Below are 12,803 nucleotides of genomic sequence, written 5' to 3'. Positions count from 1 at the left end.
AGGCCAAGTGCCAGGTCCTGCCCTTGAGTCACAATAACCTCAAGCAGTGCTAGGGGCTGGGGCAGAGTGACTAGAAAACTGCCTGTCAGAAAAGGGCCTGGGAGTGCTAGTCAACAACAGCTGAACATGAGCCAGCGGTGCTCAGGTAGCCAAGAAGGCCAGTGGCATCCTCGCCTGGATCAGCAACAGTGTGGCCAGCAGGACCAGGGCAGTCACCATCTCCCTGTTTTTGGCACTGGTGAGGCCACATGTCAAGCCCTGTGTTCAGTTTTGGGCCTCTCATTACAAGAAAGACATTGAATTGCTGTATCATGTCCAGAGAAGGGCAATGGAGCTGGAGAAGTTTTTGGAGCACAAGTCCTGTGAGGAGTAGCTGAGGGAGCTGGGGTTGTTTAGCCTGTAGGAAAGGAGGCTCAGAGGAGATCCTGCAACTGCCCGAGAGGATGTTGTGGAGAGGCAGGGGTTGCTTTTCTCCCACGTAACCTGCGATAGGGCAAGGGAAAACCCTGAAGTTGCTCCACAGGAGGTTTAGATGAGACTTGAGAGAAAAATTCTTTATGGCAAGGGTTATCAAACATTAGAACAGGCTGCCCAGAGAAGTGGTTGACTTACCATCTCTGGAAGTATTTAAAAGATGTGTAGCTGTGATTAGGGGCATGGCTTAGGGGTGGCCTTGGCAGTGCTGGGTTAATGGTCAGACTAGATAATCTTAAAGCCTTTTCCAACCTAAAATAATTCCATCATTCTTTAATACTGGGTAACTCCTAAACAGTGTAAGAATTTCATTTTGATCTCTCTGTGTTCCAATGATGGTCATAATTAGGAAGGAATTTGTTTTTGATGGCGTGACACAACATTCCACTAGGAAAATTTTAAATTTTTATTAAATAAAATTTATTAATTTTTTTCATTTAAAATAAATAAAAATAATAAATTATATTTAATTAAAAAGTAAAATAAATTTAAAATATTATTTTATCCAATAAAATGCATTCCTCTTTCATAATAAAATTCAGAAGTATGTGCAATTTCAGACAAATGTCCTTAAAAGGGAGGAGGAAGTACTTACTGCGCCTTAGGTCAATTCTGGCTGGGCTGTAGCATGTCATCTCCCTTCCTGGAGCCCTCCAGATTAAAAAAACATAAAATATTACATCCAGCATCAGGTAGTTGGTCTCTCTTCTGTATCTTATCATCTGTAACAGCAGTGATTACTAAACTTCAGAAACACAGAACAAGGCCCATTCTACACAAATACCAATGGATACCAATTCAGTTTTGAAATACAGAATTTCTAAGGCAACTAGTCCAGATCCACATGAAATTTGACTGCCCTAGGGTTAGGAGGCAAGAATGTTGCTGGGGTTTTGGAATCGTATTCCTCAATTTAGTGCTCCCACCAAAACCATGCTGGCACTTGTTCCCACTCCCACACCCCCTCTTCTACCTAGGGGTAGCCAGACAGGAGAGCTGGAAGCACAAAAGACAAGGATCATGGCTTGAGATAAGAAAAATTTATTGGAAAAAGTAATGAGATAAGAAAACAAACAGTAACAGCAATAATACTAATAATAAAAGTGTAAAAAGAGAGGGAGATTTACACGCAAAATGCTCACCAAACCTGGGAAAATGCAACAATGGCAAATGAATCCCATGCAAGCAACACTTGTTCCCCTGACTAGTGACACCTTTTGTTATAAATGATGTTGAATCTGTGAAATAAAAATATTAATAACAAATTTATTAATAAAAACAAAAAAATCAGGAATTTGAGAAATAGAAAAACCCAGATAAAACCACAACCAAAACTCAGTTTCGATCCTGGGAATCAGCACTGGGTGAACTAAAGATCCTGCCCCTGTGGCACAGAATCCCTCTTTGGTTCACAAATTCAGAGTGTGCAAGGCCCCATTTTTATACAGTTTTTGGACTTGTGCAACCGATTACTTCATCGGTTCTTTGTGTAATGTGGCCCTCAATTCATAGTCTTATGGTTTCCTTTTTGGATGTGAATTCGGTGAATAGTTTTTCAGGGGAGACATAAACTTATGTCTGGGTTTACTGGAACCAGGTATTGAGATGTATGTCCTTGATGAGATTGGGATGATGGATATGGGGTGCTGATCGCTTGGCCATGGCCGATGATCACAGTGCTCAACTTCAGCACTCATGGGTGGTGCCTTCCTTTCTTTTGGTGATGGGTGATTTTCTGCTACTTGGCCGAGGAATGTCTTCCCCGGAACCTTACATTCTTTAGGCTAAAAACATTATACAGTAACACATAAACTAAGTCTATATAGGTTTATACAGTATCATGAAAAGAAAACACGAATTAATCCTACAATATCTATCACAATCCCTCCCCGTTTTTATCAACACATTAATTCGTGTCAAATTTTTCCAAACCAATATTTCTTTTGGTCTGAGAAATCAAAAAAGGTTCTTTATTCGTTTAAAGTTTTTGATCAAATTAGTCTGTGACTTCGTCCTACTCTTTCTCTGGTAGAACACATATTTTTCAAAATTCTTTTCAGCTACTCATATTTCAAATTTTGCCAGCGCTTTTGCTGCTTTATTTTGATTATCATCTTTTTCCCTCAACTCCAGCAATTTTGGGACTCCAGAGGTTTGACTTGAAGTTTTGGTAGCCATATCTGGGTCTGCTGGAAGCACTGCTATCTGCATCCCTTGAACAACAGAATGTATCAATCAGATAAGACAGGGTATTAAACAAGGCAAGAAAATTACTCTTGTTATGGAACAGAGTATGAAGAAGGTTATCTTTTTCCACCAAGCTTTAGTCCTAAATAATTGGTTTTACCATGAGGCCTGGAGTATAGAGTTTCATTTTTGTACTGGAACATGAGCTACCTTTTTGATTTCTGCTGCCAAACTTTGGATAGTCTTTCCATAATCATCAATTTCAACACAACACTCAGATTCATTAAATTTTCCACAGACACCTCTTTCCTTAGCCAACAAGTAATCCAATGCTATATGAATTTGGTAAACAAATGCCTGCATTTGAGAATGTTGTTTGGCTAGCAGCTCCAGAGCATCTGAGGTGTGATTAGATACAATTTCCACTACCGCTTGTAGTTTTATTAGTCGGTTTAATAAATAGATAGGAGTACAATAACCCCAACTCCCATGTTGAGCCCAGGTAGCTGGACCATAGTATTCTATCATCCTTTCAGCAGGCCATTCTTCCCTATTTTTGATTTCCACCTACATTAGGCAGTGCTTTCTTCAGTTTTCTTTTTTCTTTACTTAAAGTTTCATACAGGGATGTTTTCAGCAAATTACTTTCAGTTCTAGGTAGTGTGAAAAATGATGGCTGAATCATCTCTAGAGTACAAGAACTTTTCTACTTGCGGGGGAGTTCTCACAGATCCAGTATATACCTCCTGGAGCTCTCTATCGGATATATACCCCTTCAGGTTCTCTCCAAAATCTCTCTGGGTTTTCTAAGGATTGGTAAGGGTTAACTCAGGAGCTTTTATGCCAACATAATCTTACATGTTTAATTTATTTATATTTATCCTCCTTTACACAGCTCTAATACCCTGTGGGGGGTACTGGCAGCCAGATTTTTGATTTGTTGTTAGAATTGACCACTAACGTGGAAATACATGGGGTATAACCCACTACATCAGTGTATTCTTTTCTTTCTCTGCTAATGCAGATAGTATCTTTGGTCTAATACCCAGCCTTCCTGTTGGGGTAGTATTTTTGACATTTGCTTATCCCATTTTAAAAGCTGCTCCGGGGTCAAGCTCTCACCCTTCCATGGCCACTTTTCAGCTGATTTCAACCCTCCACATATCCAACAATTTTCTAGTCCCAATTCTGTTGCTATTTCTTGCATTAATTCAATAAAAAGGTTTTTGTTTGAGGTGGGCAGGCCCCAATCCCCATTTTGTTTTTCTAATTGCTCATATTGTTCGCCTAATGTTCTGATTCTTTCCTGTTCTATTTATTTTTGTCTCGCCTCTGATTCCTGTTTTTCCAATTCTTGTGCTACTTTTTGTATTTTAGTTTCTGGGTCTAAACCCTCCTCATCCCTTGAAAAACAAAAGGTTTTTTTATATCTTAAGCATATTCTTTCATAATCTTCTTTTAAGAGGTGTAAAATGATAGATTCACTGTTGCGGGACAATTGGTCATATTTCAGATTTCTCCCAACCCAACAAGTTTTCCTATTCATTACACACATATTTAGTTTACTATTGTCATAACAAAGCCGGTTTACCTGGAAGTAAGCCACGAATGTAGAACTTTTTCTTTCCCCAATCCAAACTGTGCGATTACATTGATTACAAGTGGGCATTGTGGTTATTCCTTCAGTATCCCGTTTTTGTCATTTATGATTAGGAGTTCTCCCTTTTCTAAGAATTAGTTCTGACTCCTCTTTCTTGGGTAATGCTTTTGGGCTGTGGCAGATGATTTTTCCTTTTACTTGACACATCCCAAATCGAGTGCCATTGAAAACACAATACCCTTTCTGCTTTCTTTTGGGACAGCTATATTGTGTCTGGTAAAGGAGAATTCTTGTATTTTCTTGTCTCATTTTGGTGGTCTCAAAACAGAGCCTGCATTTACTTTTTTGGCTTGTTGTTTCAGCACTGGGTATTCCCCTCGGGTGGTGGCCAATGGTGGGGCACATGAGTAGGCTCAGGATCATCAGGGTTTCCCATAGGTGTACTCCTCTGCCTTTGCCTTTGCCCATTGGGATGCGGCCGATGACAGGGAGGTCTGTCTTCTCAGCAGCAGGGGTATTCTTCTGGGGTCTTATAGTTTGATCGTCTTGCAAACCTCCTCTTAACCGTGCTCCACCAGGACTACCTTATGGTGTCACTATTGCAGGGTACTTTATTTGTTCTCTGGCACTCAATTAGTATAACTTTGGCTTCACAGTCTAATTTTCTCCCAATCCTCTTTATATATATAAGGTACCACACTGGGGAATCTAATTCAAGAAGACCCAGATTTGTAGCGTTTACCAGGAACCTGTGAGTCCTCACTAATTCTTTTTCATAACATGTAGTGCACAAACCCCAAGGTTTAAATCCCCTCTTACAATGAGCAACCCACGATATATGACAGTAATAGCAGCTAAACCGACACACGGATAGCAGGGGCATCCAGGAGTTGAACAACTTATCCTGTCCTCCTCAGTCATTGAAGGTGATGCTGAAGCTTGAGTTTCAAATCACCTGAAGAGGAGGACTCTTTCCATTCAGGAGACTCTTTTTGATGATTAACCTTTTTTGTTCGGGAGGCGTGTGCCTAACCTTTTTCAGCTGTTTGCACTGCAGTGTCTGTGGTAAAAGGACATGAAAAGGACTTTCCCAGTGAAGTGTTAGGGATATATTTTTCTATGCTTTTATCAGGACCCAATCTCCTGGCCGAATTTTATGAATTGCAAACCCCAAGGGGGTGCTCTGTGTTACTAGTCCATGTTTCCGGAGTTCTTGTAGATTTTTGTTAATTGCTACTAAGTAAAGCTGTATCTGGCCATCCTCAATGCTAGGATGCCCTACTGGCATTCCATGCTCATAAGGCATACTATAAAGCATTCCAAATGGAGACAGACCCATTGCTAAATGAGGCTGAGTTCTAATATTTAGAAGTGCTAAAGGGAGGCATTTTAACTATGACATCTTAGTTTCTAACATTAATTTTGAGAGCTGTCCTTTTAAAGTTTGATTCATCTGCTCCACTCTCCCGGAACTTTGAGGGTGCCAAGGAGTATGGTATTCCCACTGAATTCCCAGTGCCTCAGCCAATTGTTTAATTATTTTTGAGGTAAAATGAGTGCCTTGGTCTGAATCGATATAGTCTATTATTCCATATCGAGGCACTATTTCTTCTAGAATTATTTTAGCCACCATCCGTGCTGTAGCCCAGGCACAAGGAAAAGCTTCTACCCAATGTGTTAGTTGATTTACTAATATCGATAAATACCTGTACCTCTCCACCTTAGGTAATTCTGTGAAATCTACCTGAATTAGCCTAAATAGGCGATAGGCTAGGGGGTGTCCCCCTAGAAGCACTTGTTTTGCCTTTGTTTTGTTTATTCATTGACATGTTGCACATCCATGTACTTATTGTTTTGCTAACTCATAAATTCCTTTATACCCAAAGGATTTTAAAAAATGCTTTGCCAAAGCCTGTGTTCCCCAATGGGTTTGCTGATGTAATCTTTTTAGAATTTTTCAGGTGTATTCCTTAGATACTAATTCTCTACCATCAGGCAGTTTCCATTTTCTTCCTTCCCCCATCCCTCCTATCTCTTTGTATCCTTCAATCTCTGTTTGTGAGGGATTTGAAGGGTATTCCTGTGTTACACTTTCCTCAATGACAGGTGTGTTAATTGTCAAGAATGATGCCTTCTTAGCCTCAATATCTGTTAAATTATTTCCTCGAGCCTGAAACTGCATGCCTGTCTGATGTCTTTTTACCTGAACCACTGTGATTGCTTCAGGTTCTCTTATTGCTTCTAAAATTTGTTTTATTAATTCCTCATGAACCAACCCTTTTCCCCGAGTGCTGATCAAACCCTTTTCTTCCCAAATTCTACCAAAAGTGTGGACAATCCCGTAGGAATATTTAGAATCAGTGTAGACCATCTCCTTCTTTCCTTTTAATCCTTTTAGTGCCCTTTACATTGCGTACAATTCACACGCTTGAGCTGACCAGCCTGTATTCAAAGGACCTGATTCTACCACACATCCAGACTTTCCGTTTACTACTGCATATCCTGATTTTCTTTTCTCGTCCACTACCCTTGCTGAACCATCCACAAACCATTTTACCCCTTCTTCTTATTTTTCCTCCTCTAAATCTGGCTTTATGTTAGTCTGTGGTTCTATTATCTCTGCGCAATTATGTGCAAGCCCCTCTCGGGCTTCCCCAAACAAGAATTGAGCAGGATTTTGGGCAATGGTTGTTCTTAGTTTCAGCTCAGGGGAATGAATTAAAATTGCCTCATATTTCAATAATCTTGCATCTGTAAGCCACTTATCTGCTTTTTGTTCCAGGATGCCCCTCACATTGTGAGGTGTATATGCTATTAGAGGTGCTCCAAAGGTAATCTTTTTTGCCTCCTTGACTAAGAATGCCACTGCTACAATTGCCTGCAAACAAGTCGGCCACCCTGTACTAACTGGATCCAGGAGTTTTGATACATAAGCCACCGGCTTTTTCACTCTTGCCTATTCTTGTGTTAACACTCCATGGGCAGTATGATTAGTAACATCAATAAATAAATAAATAAATGAAATTGTCTTTTTACATCCAGGAGGCTTAATACAGGGGTTGCCACCAAGGCTTCTTTTAATTCTTAAAATGCCTCTTCATCTTGCTTAGTCTATTTCAGTTAATCAACAGTTAATTTTTCATATAAAAATTTTACCTTAGCACTATATCCTTCAATCCATTGTCTGCAATATCCCAAGAGTCCTAATATTTGCCTGATTTCCCTTTTGGTATTAGGGGAAGGTAATTCAATAATACCTGCAATTCTTTCTGGATCCAATTTCTTTTCCTCTTTTGTAATCCAGTGCCCCAAATACTTTACCTCCGATTCTGTAAACTGTAACTTTGATTTTGAGACTTTTAGACCTTTATTTCCTAAGAAATTCAACAAGGCTATGGTACAAGCTCTTACATTCTCCTCCTTTTCACCAGCTATAAATAAATCATCAGCATACTGCAATACTTTTGTTCCCTCCAAGGGGGTAAATTGGCTCAATAGTTGTTCTAATGCTTGACTGAACAAGTCTGAGGACTCAACAAATCCTTGTGGGAGAGATGTCCACCTGAATTGCTGATTTCTGTTAGTTTCAGGATCCTCCTATTGAAAAGCAAAATAATCCCGACTTTCCTCTGCTAATGGACAAGTCCAAAATGCATCTTTCAGATAAATTACACTATACTAAACATCTTCAGGGGAGACTTTATTTAGCAGAGTATAAGGGTTTGCCACCACTGGAAAACGGGTTTTAGTCTTTTCATTCACAGCCTTTAAATCCTGTACCAGCCTATAACTCTCGTCTGTTTTCCGCACTGCCAATATAGGGGTGTTATGTCTGGACATGCAAGGTTCTAAAGTCCCCTGTTTTATCAGTTCTTCGATCACTGGTTTCAGTCCCCTTCTGCCTTCCATAGAAATAGGATATTGTTTTACCCTTATTGGGTCCTCAGGTCTTTCTCTGTTTATAACAATAGGTTCCATATCTAGTTTTCCCCCTCCCCCTGGAGAATGCCATACCTTGTTATCTATCTTATGTTCATCCTCCACTGTTAACTGGTATAAACTGACTACTAATTGCGAATCTCTCACTGCTAGGTTTATTCCAAGGAATACCATTAGATCTTGGCCTAGTAGATTGTAATCTGCTTCTTCCACTAGTAGCTTGTCACTCAAACAGATTTTATCATCAGATTCAATTTCTACATGTTTTATAACTGGCACTTTAAAAGGCACCCCCTTTGCTCCCACCACCACCATAGTGTCTTTGCTTTTTGCACACCCTTGTGGTGAGCGCCTAAAAGTACTTCTTTCTGCCCCTGAATCTACCAAAAATTCAAACACCTCCTTCTGGGGTCCTATTCTTAATTTTATCAAGGGCTCCTTAGTTGTTCTAGACCCCAGTATGAAGAGCCCCTGACATCCCTAATCTTCCTGAAACATTTCCTCATCCTTCATTCTCTTTAGACAATTCCATTTGAAATGGCCCTTCTTTTTGCAGTAAAAACATTCAGGGGGTTCTTTTGGCTTATTTGACTTCGCTTTAGATGGAGGAGGCTGCTTTTTAGAAGCTGTGCCTCGCTCTGCCCTCCTTGATTCCTGAGGGTGTCCCATCTTTTGTGCTTCCCTTACAGCTGCCACAAACACCCTGGCTTGAATTTTCTGACCTTCTTCCTCCCTTCTCATATAAACCTTTTGAGCCTCCTTCAATAATTCCTGCAATCTTTTTTCCTGCTAATTATTCATCTTTTCCAACTTTCTCTTATGTCATCCCAGGCTTTTGCAACAAATTGAATTTTTAGCAATACCTCCCCAATGGGGGAATTAGGGTCTGTCCCCGAGTATATCTGCAGGCTTTTTCTTAGTCTCTCCAGACATTCAGATGGGGTCTCATCCTTCCCTTGGCATTCCTCAAACACTTTACTAATGTTCTGTCCCCTTGGCACTGCCTCCCTTATGCCCTGTATGATAATGTTTCTGAGGTCGGTCATGTTACGTCGACCTTCCTCATTCTGGGGATTCCACCCTGGGTCTTGATTTGGCTATTTCTGATCCCCTGAGATGCCCTGAGGGTTCCAGCGTTCCCATTCCCTCATCCCAGCCTGTCTGATTAATTCCCTCTCCTCTGTATTGAATAATGACCTTAATATAGCCACAAGATCACCATATGAGTATATGCTTGTTCTGAGGAATTCATCTAACCTATCAGAAACCCCTAAAGGGTCATCCATTAATTTTCCTATCTCATTCCTAAAAGCCCTTACATCACTTGTGTTTATTGGAATGTTTACGTATCCAATTACTCCTGGGGTGGTCGGCACTTCCCTTAAAGGGAATAAAGTCTGCCAATCTTCCTCGTTCTCGCTATCCTCTTCACTTATTCTTTTGAGCCTTCTCTGTGTTTTCCTAGCTGCAGTGGCAGGAGCCGCTTTAGGCAAGCTCTTAAGTGTGTGTGTATCAGGGCTGGGAGAGGCCGCCGAATCCAATTCAGGGTTTGCAAGAAGGGTTTGGGACCTGGCACCCTGCCCAGGCTGTGTTTTCGGTTCCAAGGGTGAAGGGGTTGGGATAAGTGGTGGCTGTAGTTCCCCCAGCAGCTGCCACGGCTCCAGAGGAGGGGTGGTCACTGCCTGGGAGATATTTTGAGCCCCGGTGGCAGGCTGTGGTGGAGGTCCCAGGGATCTCGCGGGGATCTGGGGAGGAGGCATTAGGTAGGGCGGTGGGAGATTTTTTAGGGGTTCCCAAGGATCGGCTCGAGCAGCATGGTTTTTCACATTTACCATAAACAAACCGGTGTCTGTCCTTTCCCATAATCTAGCATATTCATATTCCTCTTTACTCCACGGACTTTTACCATCCACATATGAGACCAACACCTTACACATCCATTTTTCAAATGAACCAAACACAGGCCAGGTTACTTGTTTCCGTATTTCTTTTCCTCCCCAAACCTCCATACAAAAATGCACGATCTTCTCCTTAGATTTCCGCCACATGGCAGGACAATCCTCCCAGTGTTCTAAACCCACCCCAACGGACTTTCCCTAGTTATTTTAGGAACGCTGTCCCTCTGCTTCCCAGCAGATTCCTCTGCAATCTTTTTGTGCAACTTATTCTTTTTCTGTCCCATCTTTATTCAGACCCACCAAAACACCAAAATACTACCTCTCACCGTTTGTGTCTTTGGTACCTTCCTGGGATTTTTTGTAGTTACAAAAAAACCCCACTGAATCCTTTCACCACCCTCCCGCCCCCCCCCCCCCCCCCCTCCCGGTACCAGGTTTTATTTTCAATCATTTTTAATAAATTCCAGGCTACTAGCCCTTCAGGGGACTGACCTGAGGGTTTTTACCTGGCAACGGGCTCTCAAAATTCTCCTGTTTCCTTCGGACCATTCCTGGTCCCAGGCTGAAAGGTTTACCACTTCCTGAACTCCAATGAACATCCCTTTCCCTCTCAGCCCCATGTGGCCAACCTCCAAACCCTCCAAGGGCCCGGACCCCACGCGAAAGTATCACTCACTTCTCTTTCGACCGACTGAGTCCCTCACGGGATTTCAGAACTGCAATCTCAAGGTCCAAAATCACTTTGTGATAATATCACATCTCATAAACACACACTGCCACACCCCACTCAACCACACAGTACTTACGGTGCCTTTTTCCTGTGTGGATTCTTCGTGCACGTCGAGATTTATGACTGAAATATTTAGCCACGGCTCCAGAAGACTCCTTCCCAGGTCTTCTCCGAGTTCCCTGAGAGGCCCCCCCCCCCGCCCCTCCCACCCAAGCTAGCTTTTATCCTACTCTTGGCTGTGGCTTTATCAATGAAAATGGAGTTGGTGTCCAATCCGGTGCCACAAGGTATCCATCTCCACTGGGCTGCTGAATTAGCGGGGCGCCTCCCAAGCGGAAAAAGGGGAAGCCCAGACCCCCAAGATCAGCCCCACGTTGGGCACCAAGTTTGTTATAAATGATAAGCCGAATCCATGAATTAAAAATATTAATAACAAATTTATTAATAAAAACAAAAAAATCAAGAATTTGAGAAATAGAAAAACCCCAATAAAACCACAACCAAAGCTCAGTTCCGATCCTGGGAATCAGCACTGGGTGAACTAAAGATCCTGCCCCTATGGCACAAAATCCCCCTTTGGTTCACAAATTCAGAGTGTGAAAGGCCCTATTTTTATACAGTTTTTGGGCTTGTGCAACCGATTACTTCATTGGTTCTTTGTGTAATATGGTCCTCGAATCATATTTTTATGGTTTCTTTTTTGGATGTGAATTCGGTGAATAGTTTTTCAAGGGAGACATAAACTTATGTCTGGGTTTCCTGGAACCAGGTATTGAGATGTATGTCCTTGATGAGATTGGGATGATGGATAAGGGGTGCTGATCGCTTGGCCGATGGCCGATGATCACAGTGCTCAACTTCAGCACTCATGGGTGGTGCCTTCCTTTCTTTTGGTGATGGGTGATTCTCTGCTACTTGGCCGAGGAATGTCTTCCCCGGAACCTTACATTCTTTAGGCTAAAAACATTATACAGTAACACATAAACTAACTCTATATAGGTTTATAAAGTATCATAAAAAAGAAAACACGAATTAATCCTACAATATCTATCACACCCTTCTTCTCTGAAGTGAGAGTCCCTTTCTCCTGCCCCAGCAGTGATGTACGATGGTACCAAACAACCTGAGGGTCTTGGCCGTGCAAGCATGACTTCAGGCCCCACCCCGTCTTGGCTGCTGTGAAAAATAACCTGTCCTTGGCCAAAACCAGGACACACCATTGTTACTTCATGTGAAAATGCAATTTTTTTTCCTCTACTGTAATAGATGTACTCTATTAAACTCGTGCATTAAAAATTGTGTGTATAAAACGATACAGTGGGATGTAAAAAACCCAGACTCCTGGAAACAATCCAAGGGCGTCTCCTTACATTCCACAATCTTTCTTAGTCCAAAGGTGTTACTTCGACATCTGCAGGAGAGATAACTGGGAAACGGCCCATTAACCACAGGCTGACCACATCTTCACAGTTAATCAGAAGATCCGATATCGATCTGGGCAGAGATCAGCAGGAACCTTCCAACAGAAGATTCAGAGACTTTTCATTCAGACTTCTTTTCAATTCCTCAGGAAGCTCTTTCAAACATCCCTTGCGGGACACAAGACATTTCAATGATTGTATTATTTGCATGATGTCGTGTTCTTTGGGCGACTCTGCATTCTTTGTTACCGTCTTGTTTTTGCCTCGGGGTAGAAAAATGGCATAAAACACCTACCCTGAGACCCCGAATTTGTGGGCAGCACTCTGGAGAAGCACCCTTTGCTGCTCCCGGATTGTCCACCCAGCATTCTATCGATGTTGTCCGAGTTTATCGTGGTGTTTTCCAAAATTGATTTTCAAATTTGTTAAATAAATCTTTGATTTTTGGAATTGGCTCTGAACATTTATAACAAATTGGTGCTGTGACTCGGATACAATATTGGTGCTGTGGAACCCCTTTGCATGGGAAGGCGCCTCTGCTGATTTTTTTGGCG

General features: G+C 41.7%; 1 long non-coding RNA gene across 3 annotated transcripts in view; it reads left to right on the top strand.

Annotated features, from left to right (window-relative positions):
* LOC136288072 (uncharacterized) overlaps window positions 1-12,803 on the top strand; it is a 63,862-nt gene that overhangs the window by 34,553 nt on the left and 16,506 nt on the right. For 2 of the 3 annotated variants that reach the window (XR_010720478.1, XR_010720477.1), the window contains exon 3: window positions 12,218-12,674. The exons of the other annotated variant lie outside the window; for it this stretch is intronic. This is a non-coding gene — a long non-coding RNA (uncharacterized lncRNA). Of the gene's footprint in view, window positions 1-12,217; window positions 12,675-12,803 lie in introns of those variants that run through there. 3 annotated transcript variants of the gene reach the window in all.

This window comes from Chamaea fasciata, unplaced genomic scaffold (assembly GCF_029207755.1).
Source record: "Chamaea fasciata isolate MVZ Bird 193981 ecotype frontalis unplaced genomic scaffold, bChaFas1.0.hap1 SCAF_4, whole genome shotgun sequence".
Taxonomy (NCBI): domain Eukaryota; kingdom Metazoa; phylum Chordata; class Aves; order Passeriformes; family Sylviidae; genus Chamaea; species Chamaea fasciata.
Note: the sequence above shows the minus strand (reverse complement) of the source record. Positions and strands in the feature narration are given on the sequence as shown.